Here is a 15821-nt window from a genome sequence, read left to right as displayed (position 1 = left end):
CCAGAAGGCAACTGAGACTGGCCAAGAAGACAATAGCAATGATAATGGTAATGTGTCAACTTTCACAAACCAACCTCATGATGAGTTGGTAAGATTATTTGATACATTAAACACAGGCTGGCCTAAAATCTAAATGTGTCAGTTCTGGATTTCCTAGTACTGAGATGAGTACAACCTTCCTAAAATCTCTATCTGCCAAGAAATGCCAAGAGAGTACAGAGAATTGAGCTTCACAGAGGTCCCAAATTAATACACAAATCACTAAAAGTAGTGACACAAGTTAACAAGGCCATGAAAAAAGAAAACCAAGCACTAGGGTTTATTTCTAGAGGGAATTAATTCAACAGGAGAAAAGTTATGCAAAAGTTGTATCAAAACTTGGTTGGATCACACCTGGAGTACTGCATACAATTCTAGTCGCCATGTTATAAAAGAGATCCATAGGCACTGGAATGGGTGCAAAAATTGTTGACAAGATGATACCAGAAATTTGGGGTGTACTTATCAGGAGAGGTTGAACAGGCGAGAACATAAAGAGGTTCTTTATCGCAAAAGGTGTTCAGAAGGCAAGAGAGAGACAGAGGGAAATGTCCCGACTCCAGAAAAGAATGCAAAACTTTCTCCGGCTACAGTCGATGGGGGTCGAGGTCAAGGAGGATCTCCAAGAGGTGAAGAGCCAGTAGGCCTCGCTCTTTGCCACGGAGGCCTTCAAGGTCCAGAGTCTGCTCCATTGAGCAGGATGAGATGTGCTCGCGTTTCTTCTTCCAAAAGGTACACAGAGAGAGCTCTGTGATCAGCAGCCTGAAGGAAGAAGATGGCTCAGCAACATCCTCGCAGTCCGACATACTAAGGATCAGCAAATCCTTTTATGCTGGGCTGTATGACATGAAGCCCACGGACAGCATCCCCTCCCAGTCCTTCCTGTCATCTATCACAGAGGTCTTAGATGACAGCATACGGGAGAGACTGGACAAACTGCTAACTCTGGATGAGCTGACAAAGGCCGTCAGGCCCTTCGAGACAAGTAAAATTCCGGGAAGCGACGGCTTACTGGTTGAGTTGTATTTGGCTCTGTGGAACTGGATCAGCCCAGACCTGCTGGAAATATACAAGAGTATGCTTCTGCCCAGCAGCATGTCAGAATCCATGAGAAAAGGCATCATCACCCTCATCTACAAGTGGGAGGGGGAGAGGGCGGAAATCAGAAATTAGCAGCCCATCTAACTGCTTAATGTTGACTACAAGATTTGGTCCAAAGTCATCGCCAGTCGGGTCAAGTCTGCTCTGAAGTTGGTGATTCACCCTGACCAGACCTGTACTGTATCCGGCAGGAAGATTTCTGATAGTCTTGCGCTACTCAGGGATACGATCGTCTATGTATGGGACAGGAGAGTGGACACCTGCCTCATCAGCTTGGACCAGGAGAAGGCTTTTGACAGGATACCACACACCTACATGATGGACGTGCTCTCCAAAATGGGGTTTGGGGAGGGAATCCACAATTGGATCAAAGTACTCTACACAACCATCAGTAGCGCAGTCTCAATTAATAGGTGGAAATCAGAAAGTTTCCCGATCTGGAGTCAGACAGGGCTCTCCTCTCTCCCCTGTCTTATTTGTTTGCTGTATCCAACCTTTTTCTGAGTCCGTTAGGAAGGATGCGGGCATAAGAGGGGTGACAATCCCAGGCAGCAGAGGCGCTCAAGTCAAAGCCTCCCTGTACATGGATGATGTCGCCATCTTCTGCTCGGATCCGCTGTCCATTCGCAGACTGATGAGCATCTGCGACCAGTTCGAACTGGCCTCGGGAACCAAAGTTAACCACGGCAAGAGTGAGGCCATGTTCTTTGGGAACTGGGCGGACCAATCCTTTGTCCCCTCCACCGTCAGGTCAGACTACCTGAAGGTGCTGGGGATATGGTTTGGAAGGGCCGGGGCGTGCACCAAACCTGGAAGGAGCGAGTAGCCAGGGTACACCATAAACTGAGCATGTGGGAGCAGCGTTCTCTCTCCATTGTGGGTAAGAACCTGGTCATCAGGTGCGAGGCACTCACGTTGTTGCTGTATGTGGCGCAGGTTTGGCCCATACCCCACTCCTGCAGCGTGGCGGTCATCCGAGCCATTTTCTGCTTTATCTGGAGATGCAAAATGGACCAGATCTGGAGGGACACGATGTTCAAACCTCTGGATAAGGGCGGAAAAAATTTACCCAACGTTGCCCTCATCCTGATAACCACCGTCGTGTGAGGCTGCATCAAAGCTGCGATTGAGCCCCAGTATGCAGACACCAAGTGTCACTATGTGCTGAGGTTCTATGTGTCCCCGGTGTTGCGAAGGATGGGTCTGGTCACATTGCCACGGAATGTTCCATCCAATTGGACCGTGCCGTAGCACCTATCCTTCGTGGAAAAGTTTCTGCAGAAAAACACCTTTGACCATCGATCCATCAGGCAGTGATCTGCACGGAATGTCCTCAAGGTCCTACGGGAAAAGGAGATGGTGGATCCTGTCGGCTGGTTCCCCGAGCAGACTGCCAAAGTCATTTGGCAGAATGCCTCATTACCAGAACTTTCAAACAAGCACCAAGACGTAGTTTGGCTAGTGGTGAGAAGGGCCCTCCCCGTCAGATCCTTCCTGCATGCCCGGAGTCTCACCCCCTCCGCACGCTGTCCTCGTGTCTGTGGTGGGGAAGAGACTGTTGCCCACCTCCTTATGGAATGTGTCTTTGCAAAGCAAGTGTGGAAAGAGATGCAGTGGTTATTGTCGAGGTTCATCCCAAGCAGCTCTGTAACACAGGAGTCGGTGCTCTACGGGCTGTTCCCAGGGACGCACACCAAGACAAACATCAACTGCTGCTGGAGGACCATCAATTCGGTGAAAGATGCTCTTTGGTCTGCCCGAAACCTGCTGGTCTTACAGCGCAAATAGTTGTCCACGACCGAGTGTTGCAGACTGGCACATTCCAAGCTCCAGGACTACATGCTGAGGGACGCACTAAAGCTTGGGGCAGCCGCTGCAAAGGCTCAGTGGGGAAAGACCACTGTGTAAGGTCCTCCCACCACAGTGAACTGAGGGGATGGACCCATGGAAACCCCTCGAGCTGTACACACCAAATATGGGTTTACTGTAAAATGTACATGGCGTACAAAATGGAATGGAAGGGTTGTGAGGCAACTCACTCCTGTATTGAAGAAAACTGATTTCCTTTGCATTTTTTGGAATGCCAACTTGGTGCTGTTTTAAATTGGTTTGTAATGTTTTTACAGATTTTTATGAATAAAGTATATTTTGGGAAGAAAATAACAGGCTGGAATTCTCTTGAAAAGGCTGAGGGCTGACCTAATAAAGGTCTTTCAAAATTATAAAAAGATTTTGATTTAATGGACACTGATAGAATGCTTGCACTTGTGGGGAGTGGCAAAACTAGAGGCCATCAGCATAAGATAGTCACCAAAAAATCAAATAGGGAATTCAGAAGGAACTGCTTTACCCAGAGAAGGGAGAATGTGGAACTCTCAACCACGGAGTGGTTGAAGTTGAATAGTGCAGATGCATTTAAGGGGAGGCTAGATAAGCATATGAGGGAGAAGGGAATAGAGGTATATGCTGATAGAGGAAAGAAGGGAGGAGGCTCAAGTGGAGCCTAAAGGCTGGCATGAATTGGATGGGCCAAATGGCCTGTTTCTGTGCTGTATACTCTTATCTAATCCCCATGTACATTTCAGCCTTTGTAAGATTCACCCTGCCTTCCATTCTTTGTTCATCTTTAGGCACATATTTATTTTTATTAGTCGTTCTTGGGATATAAGCCTCATTAACAAGGGCAGCATTTATTGACCATCATTAGTTGCCCTTGAGAAGGTGCTGGTGGACTACCTTGAACCGCTGCAGTCTGTGGTAAGGGTATTCCCATAATGTTATTAGGCAAGGAGTGAGAATGCCAGTTACCTCCAGGGTTGAAAAGTTTTGCCAAGCACATTGTGCTACTCTTATGTTTCTTAACTGCTGCTGATTCAGTAGTTGTTCCCCTATTGTTTTGACATTTGAAACACATCTGCCAAGGAGTTGGACTCTGCAGTCATTGTGGTCGGACTCATAGACAACCAGACCTTTCTGCAGAGCAAATTGAATGTCATCTATTTCACTGGGCCAGGTTTTTCACGACCACTCAGTAGACCACCCATGTTCGTTATTCTCTCTGGACTAATGCTTTTTCTTTTACTGAAACTGTTAGCATTCCTTTTGCCTTTTGTTCTGTGACATATCTGTTCTGCCCTCCACCCTATCACACACCGTGCCTTTTGATCTTCTTCCTTCCCCACCGTCACTTGCTCAAAGCCCATTACATTTCTAACCTTTGCCAGTTCCGATGAAAGGTCATAGACCTGAAACGTTGACTCTGTTTCTCTCTCCACAGATGCTGTCAGACCTGCTGAGTATTTCCAGCACTTTATGTCTTTCTCACCCATGGAACTTACAGGGATCAGTTTCTATTACTTGCTGAGAACATCTGCCAGATTACATTGTTGCAGCAGCATGTTGCATTGGATAACCTTAATATAGGTGAGGTGTATTATCTGATGCCCACAGAATCATGCCATGAAGGCTTGTTCAGCTCCAACTGTCAATTTCTTGATGCTCTAGTCCTCACTAAAGCCATAATACACTATAACCCTAGCCATTCCCACTGGTACGGCCCTCATCTCCGCTCCACCATTGTTTTCGATCCCTGCCTCAAACTCCATTCCCTAGCTACCAACTCCATCCTCCTGAGGCTGATCCAACCTTGGTGTCAAATTTAACCTGGAAATGAGCTTCTGGTCACATAACCACGGCATCACTGAGACCTGGTCACCCTCCGCCCTGAGCTTGCTGACCTGCATTGGTTCCCAGTCAGGTGATGCATTGATTTTGAAATTCTCATCCTTGTTTTTTACAATCCGTCCATGGCCTCGCTCCTCCCTATCTCTGTAATCTCCTCCGGCCCCACAACCCTTTGAGATATCTGCACTCTGTTAATCCTGGCCTCTAAAGCAGCCACGATTTTAATTACTCTACCATTGATGGCTGTGCCTTTAGCTGCTGAGGCCCTAAACTCTGGAATTCTCTCCCTAAACCTCACTGCCTCTCTACTTCTCTTTCCTGCTTCAAGCCCACCTCTTTGACCAAGCTTTTGGTTATCTACTGTAATATCTCTTTATGTGGCTTAGTGTGTCACGAAAATGTGCCACGTTGAATGATGATTTATAATCCATCGGCTGGAAATCTGAATTAAATTTAAAAAACGATAATAAGTGACTCAAAGCTAGCAGCTAATGATGGCCATCCCTATTTACATCACTGTACTTCACATTCCAATGCATTGAGGTGGAGATGGATTGTCTGCACAAACCATCAAGAACAATGATCTGGGATATCTGAGTGAACTACCTGTTCCCATTAGCAAGACATCAAGGCCATCACCTGAATATTAAACTGATGGAGACGAACCATTCAAACCTAAACAATGGGACCCTGGTTGTGAGAAGGGAATTCCTAGACGTGGACTGATTAAGTTGCAAGAGGGAATGCTGGTAACCACCACACTTGAATCACTGGGTGACAGCCATGTGACAGGCCCACCATCTGTGTGCTTAAGCTGGTGTTTTCCCTGCAATAACCAGACAAGCAGATAGATACTGACAAGACAAGACCCAAGTGGGGTCCCTCCTCCCTTTTGCCGATCCACCTTGCACACTTTGAACCCTGCCTGCTGACCATGACCACTTAGGCATATCCCTGCTGCAGACAGAGACTCCTTGAAGGAAATCAGCCGCATTGCTGTCTCCAGGAGAACCACCGAATCAGCCATCCACATCTTCAAACCGGAAGCCTCAGGACCACCAAAAGAAAGTCGTGTGACCACTGAATTTAGCCTGAAACCAGCCAAGTCACCAACCTGCATGGACTGTATACCCCTTTTATTTCTCTGGACTCTAATTGGACCAATTGGACAAAAGAGCTGAACTCAAGAAGTAAGGTGAGGTGAGATTGACTGCCCTTGACATCAAGGCAGCATTTGACCGAGTATGGCATCAAGGAACCCTAGCAAAACTGAGGTCAATGGGAATCGGGGAAAACCCTCCGCTGGCTGGAGTCATACCTAGCACAAAGGATGTGGTTGTTGGAGGTCAATCATCTGAGCTCCAGGACATCATTGCAGGAGTTCCTCAGGGTAGTGTTCTAGGCCCAACCATCTTCAGCTGCTTCATCAATGACCTTCCTTCAATCATAAGGTCAGAAGTGGGGATGTTCGCTGATGATTGCACAATGTTCAGCACCATTCGTGACTCCTCAGATACTGAAGCAGTCTGTGTACAAATGCAGCAAGACCTGGACAATATCCAGGCTTGGGCTAATAAGTGGCAAGTAACATTCACGCCACACAAGTGCCAGGCAATGACCATCTCCAACAAGAGAGAATCTAACCATCTCCCCTTGACATCAATGGCATTACCATCGATGAATCCCCCACTATCAACATCCTAGGGACTACCTTTGACCAGAAACTGAACTGGAGTAGCCATATAAATACCGTGGCTACAAGAGCAGGTCAGAGGCTAGGAATCCTGAGGTAAGTAACTCATCTCCTGACTCCCCAAAGCCTGTCCAGCATCTACAAGGCACAAGTCAGGAGTGCGATGGAATACTCTCCACGTGCCTGGATGGGTGCAGCTCCAACAACACTCAAGAAGCTCAACACCATCCAGGACAAAGCAGCCCACTTGATTGGCACCCCGTCTACAAACATTCACTCCCTCCACCACCGACGCACAGTGGCAGCAGTGTGTACCATCTACAAGATGCACTGTAGCATTGCACCAAGGCTCCTTAGACAGTACCTTCCAAACCCGCGACCTCTACCTACTAGAAGGACAAGGGCAGCAAATACATGGGAACACCACAACCTGCAAGTTCCCCTCCAAGTCACACACCATCCTGACTTGGAACTATATCGCCGTTCCTTCACTGTCGCTGGGTCAAAATCCTGGAACTCCCTTCCTAACAGCACTGTGGGTATACCTACCCCAAATGGACTGCAGCGGTTCAAGAAGGCAGCTCACTACCACCTTCTCAAGGGCAATTAGGGATGGGCAATAAATGCTGGCCTGGCCAGTGATGCCCACATCCCATGAATTTAAAAAAAATCTATCCTTTGCCACTCTATAACCTATTTGTTTTTATTTGTTTGTATGTGCGCACGCACGCACGCACTTGAGAAAGTTGGCGCGTATTTTATTTTACGTAGATTGGTTTAAGTTCAATAAAGCTAACCTTAGGTTGGTTTAAATTCAATAAAGCTAACCTTTGTTAAACTCAAGAAAACTAGTCCGATTGGTTCTTTTTATGATCACGGTGTGTGAACAGTTAAACACTCACTAAATTGAGAAGTATATCCACTTCAAAAAGAAATAAATCTGTTGTGGTCAAGCAAGGAGAGGGAAAAATGGGAGTTCTTTGACCCTTCCTCACCTGATCGTAACATGTGTAAAGTTTAGTTTGATAACTCTCCTGTGTAGTGCTTTGGGATGTTTTATTGTGTTAAAGAGGCACTATATAAATACATGTTGTTGACCGTGACCATGGTAAACTACCTGTCCTTCTTTTGCCCTGTCTGCACCCATTGACATGGTTGACCACACCATGACTCCACTGTCGTCCAGCTGGGTGGGTCTGCCCTCACTCAGTTGCATTCTTCTTTATCCAGTCGTAGCCAGACAGTCACTTGCAATGACTTTTCTTCCTGTACTGTCGTCTCTCATGCCTTCCAAGGATCTATTCTTGACCACCACCTATTTCTCATTTACCTGCTTCCCCTTGGAGCCATCATCTGAAAAACCTCAATCACCCACCTATTTTGACCCCTCCACTGCCTCTAATTGTCAAACTGCTTGTCTGACATCTTTTTATTTAGAGATACAGCACTGAAACAGGCCCTTCAGCCCACCGAGTCTGTGCCGACCATCAACCACCCATTTATACTAATCCTACATTAATCCCATATTCCTACCACATCCCCACCTTCCCTCAATTCCCCTACCTATACTAGGGGAAATTTACAATGGCCAATTTACCTATCAGCCTGCAAGTCTTTGGCTGTGGGAGGTAACCGGAGCACCTGGCAAAAACCCATGCAGTCACAGGGAGAACTTGCAAATTCCACACAGGCAGTACCCAGAATTGAACCCGAGTTGCTGGAGCTGTGAGGCTGCAGTGCTAACCACTGCGTCACTGTATCTAGTACTGGATAAGTAGAAATTTCCGCCAGTTAAATATTGGGAACACCGAAGCCATTGAGAGGCATCTTAACCTGCCTAGGTGAGTGAGTTTCTGTGCTAGTGGCAAGTTAACACATTAGAAACACCTGGCGAGTTGGGAAACTTTCAAGAACCTGTTAACTTCCGCCTTTAACTTAAGCATGTTCTTCAGCGCACAGGAAACTCCCATGGGACAGGTGGGTCTGACATTTATATATGTTAAATGTTCATTAACTGCAGCTTTAACCCAGGACTCTGACCTTTAACTCTATGCGCACGGGTTTCCTGGGCTGCTTGGAACTCGCAAGATAAAACAAGGTGAAAGGAGAGCATGAATTGATGGGGCTGAACAATTGGCAGGCAAGGAAGGCTTTAAATACAGATAAATGACAGCTGCTTCCTTGCCTAAGTGAAAGGATTTTGCTCACGGGACTTATTCTGGGAGTGTCCTTCACTGCTTTTGAGGTGATTTCCAATACTTTGGAGATAAGTTTTGCTACCTTGGAGTTTTTTTGTCTTTGCACTTCCCAGCTGTCAGCCTTCACAGCAACATGGGAGCAGCTTATACAGCTCTATCTTGAACCTCTGATGAAGAACAAGAGCAACAACAGCAACACCAATAACAGCAGGAGCAGCACCAGCAGGAGTAGCAGCGGCCTACTCCTCAACTACCTGCTGCTCCACGGTATAGAGAGGATGAGCACAGAGCTCTCCAACTCACAGGAGGTCATAACCCCAACACAGAGTATACAGACAGGGGATTATCTCGCTGGATGTGACTAAGCAACAGTGCCTCATGAGGCGCCAACTTGCCCATCAGGTGGTTGCTGACGGTTGAAGCCTCCTGGAAGAAGATAACCTTCCAAATGTGGGCGCACTGCTCAAACCCACTACAGCCCTTAATGTCTTCACCTCTGGCTCCTTCTAGGGATCTGGTCGTAAAGTACGAATTAGGAACAGGAGTAGGCCATTTGGACCTTTGATCCTGCTCCACCATTTGATAAGATCATGACTGATCTGATTGTGTCCTCAACTCTACTTTCCTGTCCACCCGCTATAACCTTTGATTCCCTTGTCATTCAAGAATCTAATTCAGCCTTAAAAATATTCAATTTTTGACGCTCCTCCACTGCTCTCTGGGGAAGGGAATTCCACAGACTAGCAACCTTGTGAGAGAAAAAAAATCACCCCTAATCTCCATCTTAAATGGAAGACCCCTAATTTTTAAACTGCGTTTCCTAGTTCTAATCTCATAAGGGGAAACATCCTTCAGCATCCAGCCTGTCAAGTCCCCTCAAGTTCTTATATGTTTCAATAAGGTCACTTCTCATTCTTTTGAACTCCAATGGATACAGGCTCAACCCGTCCAACCTTTCCTCATAAGATAACCCCTTCATCCCAGGAATCACTAGTTACACAAAAATGTCTCATTTGTCCCTATTCTCTGCTTCCTGTTCGCTAACCAATCCTCCAACAATGCTAATATGTTATCCGCTACACCATGAGCTCTTATTTTGTGTAGTAACCTTTGATGTGGTACCTTATCAATGACTCTTGAAGTTCAGCATCTGTATCCAGCTTAGCAGAGCATGCACCCTCCAGTGGGAGCTCATCCACTGCTGTCTCCAACACTTGTTCCTGTCACTTGTGATGTGTGCTTTGCACTGGGGGCACGTATGGGGAGTGTGTATCTGCTCTGGTGGAGGGTGCACATGAGCTGTGTGATGGTGCATTTTCAGACTCTTCCTCCTCCTCCAGCACCACTTTCTGAGGGACATAGAATTAGAACTGACAAGCTGCGAGGGTTCTAAGTCATCATTGTGCAGATCATTATATTTCAATGGCTGCTGACATCACGTCTACATGAGTGATTGTTGTATGCCATTTGGCTGTGTTATATTTAATTATGTCACCACATAGCTGGAAGAACCCAGGCTAAAAAGTTGTTCGCTGCTTCAAAGTGGCACCACGTAGATTATGTAAATTCTCAAGGGGCAGAGAGCATCTCGGGCTACTACCTGCCTGACCCATTTGGGTTTCTTTGATGGAATCAATGAAAAATGCCTTGAGGGCTGCGCAGATAGCAGCCCATGGCACTTTTGCTCCCGGGGAATTGATGTAGCCTGCATAGCACTGTTTTGAAGCAGTACTATGCAAACAAATTTTTAGCTTCGTATCTCTCCATCAGGCATGTCAAGACCTGACTTATCTCTTCCACAGCTGTCAGGGTGGAGATGACTGACGGGCCAGCCCCTGTTCTCTGCCTCTCCCTGATGTTCTGTGCTGTCTTTCCCTGCAAAGAAAGAAAGAAGGGACCTATGAATGTGAGCTTTGGAATATTTTGAGAGGATGGAAGGACAACATTTTCGGAAGACCACCGTGACATTATAATAAGATGAGGGTGAGTGTCAGTGGTAGCTGATCAAATGGGGATGTCAGGGGGTGCTTCAACGTAGAGGGATGGGTGCGCCTGCAAGGTTTGTTGATCAGAGGAGTGGTGCAGCAGAAGGCGGGGGAAGGCAGAGTGAGGGGGGCGTTGTACTTGAATGTGCCATGCCACTCATGTTTCCTGCCCTGATCAGATCATTCACCACTACAGCAGTGTATCCAGGAGCAAGGCTACTTACAGCCATGTCTGCTTGTTCCCTGAAACTGCCTTCCTCCTGTCTACAGGGAACAGAACCTCCCTGTGGGTTGCAACTAGCAGCATGATGTCCAAGTACACATCAGAGAAGTGCGGTGCTGCCTTTCCACATTGAGCCACCATTTGTGCAATTTCTGGCTCTGTCATAACACCTCTTCAATGCTTTAATTTTGAACCTCACAGGGTCCCTCTAAATATTGGAGCTCAGATAGACCAATGCAGGTTGTTATCATGCCTGCCCGCTCTAATTGGTCAGGAAAAAAGATGCACTGCAGTGGCTGTGTTTAAGAAAAACCACAGATAAAAGCGTTACTGAAACTTTCAGGTTCCCGACACGCTAGTGATCTCCCCCACTGCAAGCAGGTCTAAAAGTTAAAATTCAGCACAACGACTTTGCTCCCTGCCACAAACTCTCTTCCCTAACCGCCGACTCCATCCTTCTTCCTGGCCACTGTCTGAGGCTGAACCAGACTGTTCGCAACTTTGGTGTCATATTTGACCCCAAAATGATCTTTTGACCCCATATCCGCGCTATCACTAAGACCACCTATTTCCACCTCCTAACATCACCCAACTCCACCACTGCCTCAGTTCATCTGCTGCTGAAACCCTCATCCATGCCTTTTTTTGCCTGTAGATTTGACTATTCCAAAACACTTCTCGCCAGCCTCTCACATTCTACCATCGTAAACTTGAGGTCATTCAAAACTCTGCTGCACATGTCCTAACTTGCACTATGTCCTGTTTAACAATATGCTTGCTGACCTACGTTGAGTCCCAGTTAAAAAATATTCGATTTTAAAATTCTCATCCTTCTTTTCAAATTCCTCTATGGCCTTGCCCTTCCCATTACTGGAATCTCCTCCAACCCGACAAGCCTCCGAGATGTATGTGCTCCACCAGTCCTGGTCTCTTGAGCATTCATAATTTTAATCGCTGCACTGTTAATGGTTGTGCCTTCAGCTGCCAAGGGCCGAATCTCTGGAATCTCCTCCCTAAACCTCTCCTTCCATACTGATTAGGGAAGACATTGTTGGGCAAGGACAGAATCCATTTTGTTAGAGTTGAGAAGCAAGGAAGATATGACCACACTGCTGGGGGTATTCTATAGGCTGCCAATAGGCCTCCAAATAGTGAGAGAGAGAAAGAGGAGCAAATCTGTAGGGAAATTACAAAGATGTACAAGAACTATAGAGTGGTGATATTGGGGGCCTTTAATTGCCCAAATATTAGAACATAGAACAGTACAGCACAGTACAGGCCCTTCGGCCCATGATGTTGGGCCGACCCTTTAACCTACTTGAAGATCAAACTACCTACATACCCTTCATTCTACTATCATCCATGTACCTATCCAAGAGTCGCTTAAATGTCCCTAATATATCTGCTTCTACTACCACCGCTGGCAGTGCATTCCACGCACCCACCACTCTCTGTGTAAAGAACCTACCTCTGACATCTCCCCTAAACCTTCCTCCAATCACCTTAAAATTATGCCCCCTGGTGATAGCCCTTTCCGCCCTGGGAAAAAGTCTCTGGCTATCCACTCTATCTATGCCTCTCATCATCTTGTACCCCTCTATCAAGTCACCTCTCATCCTTCTTCGCTCCAATGAGAAAAGCCCCAGCTCCCTCAAACCTTCGTCATAAGACATGCCCTCCAGTCCAGGCAGCATCCTGGTAAATCTCCTCTGCACCCTCTCTAAAGCTTCCACATCCTTCCGAAAATGAGGCGACCAGAACTGAACACAATATTCCAAGTGTGGTCTAACCAGGGCTTTATAGAGCTGCAGCATAACCTCGCGGCTCTTAAACTCAATCCCCCTGTTAATGAAAGCCAACACCCCATACGCCTTCTTAACAACCCTATCAACTTGGGTGGCAACTTTGAGGGATCTATGGACGTGGACCCCAAGATCCCTCTGTTCCTCCACACTGCCAAGAATTCTGTCTTTAAGCCTGTATTCTGCATTCAAATTCAACCTTCCAAAATGAATCACTTCACACTTTTCCAGGTTGAACTCCATCTGCCACTTCTCAGCCCAGCTCTGCATCCTGTCAATGTCCCGTTGCAACCTACAACAGCCCTCCACACTATCCACAACTCCAGCAACCTTTGTGTCATCGGCAAACTTGCTAACCCAGCCTTCCACTTCCTCATCCAAGTCATTTATAAAAATCACAAAGAGCAGAGGTCCCAGAACAGATCCCTGCGGAACACCACTGGTCACCGAGCTCCAGGCTGAATACTTTCCGTCTACTACCACCCTCTGTCTTCTATGGGCCAGCCAATTCTGTATCCGGACAGCCAAATTTCCCTGTATCCCATGCCTCCTTACTTTCTGAATGAGCCTACCATGGGGAACCTTATCAAACGCCTTGCTAAAATCCATATACACCACATCCACTGCTCTTCCTTCATCAATGTGTTTTGTCACATCCTCAAAGAATTCAATAAGGCTTGTGAGGCATGACCTGCCCCTCACAAAGCCATGCTGACTATCTCTAATCAAACTATGCTTTTCCAAATAATCATAAATCCTGTCTCTCAGAATCCTCTCCAATAATTTGCCCACCACCGACGTAAGACTGACTGGTCTGTAATTCCCAGGGTTATCCCTATTCCCTTTCTTGAACAAGGGAATAACATTTGCCACCCTCCAATCATCTGGTACTACTCCAATGGACAGTGAGGACGCAAAGATCATCGCCAAAGGCGCAGCAATCTTTTCCCTCACTTCCCGTAATAACCTTGGGTATATCTCGTCTGGCCCTGGGGACTTATCTATCCTCGTGTCTTTCAAAATTTCCAGCACATCCTCCTTCTTAACATCAACCTGTTCGAGCATATCAGCCTGTTTCACGCTGTCCTCACAAACGACAAGGTCCCTCTCACTAGTGAATACTGAAGCAAAGTATTCATTAAGGACCTCCCCTTCCTCCTCCGACTCCAGGCACAAGTTCCCTCCACTATCCCTGATCGGCCCTACCCTCACTCTGACCATCCGCTTGTTCCTCACATAAGTGTAGAATGCCTTGGGATTTTCCTTAATCCTACCCGCCAAGACTTTTTCATGTCCCCTTCTAGCTCTCCTAAGTCCATTCTTCAGTTCCTTCTTGGCTACCTTGTAACCCTCTAGAGCCCTGTCTGATCCTTGCTTCCTCAACCTTAAGTAAGCTTCCTTCTTCCTCTTGACTAGCTGTTCCACATCTCTTGTCATCCAAGGTTCCTTCACCCTACCATCCCTTCCTTGCCTCATCGGGACAAACCTATCCAGCAGTCACAGCAAGTGCTCCCTAAACAACCTCCACATTTCTGTCGTGCATTTCCCTGAGAACATCTGTTCCCAATTTAAGCTCCCCAGTTCCTGCCTAATAGCATTGTAATTCCCCCTCCCCCAGTTAAATATTTTCCCATCCCGTCTGCTCCTATCCCTCTCCATGACTATAGTAAAGGTCAGGGAGTTGTGATCACTATCATCGAAATGCTCTCCCACCGAGAGATCTGCCACCTGGCCTGGTTCGTTGCCAAGCACCAAATCCAACATAGCCTCCCCTCTAGTCGGCCTATCTACATATTGAGTCAGGAAACCTTCCTGGATACACCTGACAAAATCTGCTCCATCCAAACTATTTGCACTAAGGAGGTTCCAATCAATATTAGGGAAGTTGAAGTCACCCATGACAACAACCCTGTTACTTCTGCACCTTTCCAAAATCTGCCTCCCAATCTGTTCCTCCGTGTCTCTGTTGCTATTGGGGAGTCTATAGAAAGCTCCCAATAAAGTGACTGCTCCTTTCCTGTTTCTGACTTCCACCCATACTGACTCAGTAGACAAACCCTCCTCGACGACCTCCCTTTCTGCAGCTGCGATACTATCCCTGATTAGCAATGCCACTCCCCCACCTCTTTTACCTCCCTCCCTATTCCTTTTGAAACATCTAAACTCCGGAACGTCCAACATCCATTCCTGCCCCTGTGATATCCAAGTCTCCGTAATGGCCACAACATCGTAGCTCCAAGTACTGATGCATGCTCTAAGTTCATCACCCTTATTCCTGACACTTCTTGCGTTAAAATAGATTGATTGGGATAATGTTAGAGTAGAGGGAAAGGAGGGTTAAGTATTTTTTCATTATGTTCAGGAGAACTTCCTTGACCAGTATGTTCTTAGTCCAACTAGGAAGGAGGCATTGCTGGATCTGGTGCAGGAGAATGAGTTGGGCCAAGTAGACCAAGTGTTTTGGGGGGAACACTTGGATAAGATTGATCATCATATCATAAGGTTTGGATTAGTAATGGAGAAGAGCAAGGAACAATGTAAAGTAGAACTTAGAAAATAGAAAAGGGATAACTTCAGTGGGATGAGAGAGGATCTAGCCAGGGTAAAATGGAACCAAAGTTTAACAGGAAAAACTGTAACGAAACAAAGGATGATCTTTAAAGAGGAGATGTTTCAGGTTCAGTCTAGGTACATTCCAAAAAGAGTGAAAAGTAGAGGAATCAAAGCCAGGCTCCTTGAATGGTGAGGGAAATGCAGAATATGATGAAACAAAAAAAATGTGTCATGTCTGATGAATTCTTCAAGTGAGAGCCAGGCCAAATACAATACGTTGAGAAGGGAAGTGAAAAGGAAAGTAAGACTGGCAAAGAGAGAATGTGAGAATAGAATAGCCATCGACATAAAAGGGAACCCAAAAATCTTCTACCAGAATATATATATTACCAGGTAGTAAAAGGTGAGTGGTCCTATTAGGGCGGGGTGATATATGCTTGGAGGCACAGGGCTGGGCTAAAGTATTTAATGAACACTTTGTATCAGTGGTTACTAAGAGGGTGGTGACAAAATATCAGTTGGAGTGGAGTTGGTAGAAGTAAT

Source organism: Heterodontus francisci, chromosome 4, assembly GCF_036365525.1.
Source record: "Heterodontus francisci isolate sHetFra1 chromosome 4, sHetFra1.hap1, whole genome shotgun sequence".
NCBI lineage: Eukaryota > Metazoa > Chordata > Chondrichthyes > Heterodontiformes > Heterodontidae > Heterodontus > Heterodontus francisci.
Note: the sequence above shows the minus strand (reverse complement) of the source record.